Raw genomic sequence first — 1,489 nt, forward strand, 5'->3', positions numbered from 1 at the left:
AATCGTAACACGGGAGGGGATAGAGAACCTAGGCTGCATCACTTGACAAAAATTCTTAAATCCTTCACCTTCAACAAACCTAAATGAAAGCTCATCTACAATCACCATTTTTGCTAACGCTTTTCTGCAATGCTCCTTGTTAAAGCCTATAGCAACAAGACTACTCTCAGTTTCAGTGTTTGTTTGGAAACTCAGAGTTTTTTGCCTTTTGTCTTGGTTCCTATATGGGTATTTCTTGCATTACTTTTCGATGTGAACTTTCATACTACTGGTACTGTGCCTCCTACTATCATACGCATATGTTGCCCCACAATAAATACACTTACACCTAGGCTCATTTGGATCCCCACTCTCTATGATTTTAAAATGATCCCAAACAGGAGACTTTTTTTGTGACTTCTTCCTCTTTTTACTGTCTCCCTCCTCTTTTTCATTTTCAATTGTAGTGCCCAAATTAGGTATAGGAGTAGGGCTGGGTGTGGGAGTGGGCAATGTAATGGGCTCTTTAGGCATAGAGACACTTTCAGTTTCAGCAGAAGACTTGCAAGTGCTTTCAGAAGTTTTGATGATAAATTTTTCCATCTAGCACGCAAGTAACCTAAAAAATAGATAACATATCACATTTTCAACGTCTAGTGAAAAGCCAACATATCACATATAAAAGCAAACATATCACATATCAACTAGTCTCCTTTCTGTTTACATTTTCTCACATAGCAAACATATCACATAGCAAACCATAAAAGCAAACATATCACATTTTCTCATATCACATAAAAGCAAACATATCACATATCCGAAACACATGAATTCCAAACCATTCTCTAACCTTTCTGTTTTCAATTGCTTTCTCCTCTTCCTGAATTCCAAACCAGAAACCAAAATCTTCAAAGTCTTCACTCTTCTTCAATCTTTCTCGGCTAGAAACAAACAAGCAGAAACAAAAAGATCCACTCATGAGTCACGAGCAGAGCTAGAACCGGAACCAAAAAATGATAACAAAACTACTTGATGGATTGGATTGCAGCCAATCCATCAAGAGGTGGATTCGTGGACGACTGAAATGACCAAAGCTAAACCGGAACCAAAACACGACAACAATTTGGAATTCAAAACCGGCGAACACAACAAACATTAATCATCTCCAAAAAATGACAACAATTTCAAACCGGTGAACACAACAAACATTAATCATCTCCAAAAAATGACAACATTTTGGAATTCTAAAATCCAAACCGGTGAACACAACAAACATTAATCATCTCCGGTGAGCTGTGACAATCCATACGGTGACAATGTGATAAGTTGATAACACACATCAATCAAGCAAAAAAACACTTACGGTGACTGGCGGCGGCGACTCGCGTGCGATTGCGACGGCTGGGACTGGCGGCGGCGAGTGGCGACTGGGAGGCTGGGACTGGCGGTGGTGACTCGCGACTAGGAGGCTGGGACTGGCGGCGGCGACTCGCGACTGGGAGGCTGGGAC

Source organism: Morus notabilis, unplaced genomic scaffold (assembly GCF_000414095.1).
Source record: "Morus notabilis unplaced genomic scaffold, ASM41409v2 Scaffold2181, whole genome shotgun sequence".
Lineage (NCBI taxonomy): Eukaryota > Viridiplantae > Streptophyta > Magnoliopsida > Rosales > Moraceae > Morus > Morus notabilis.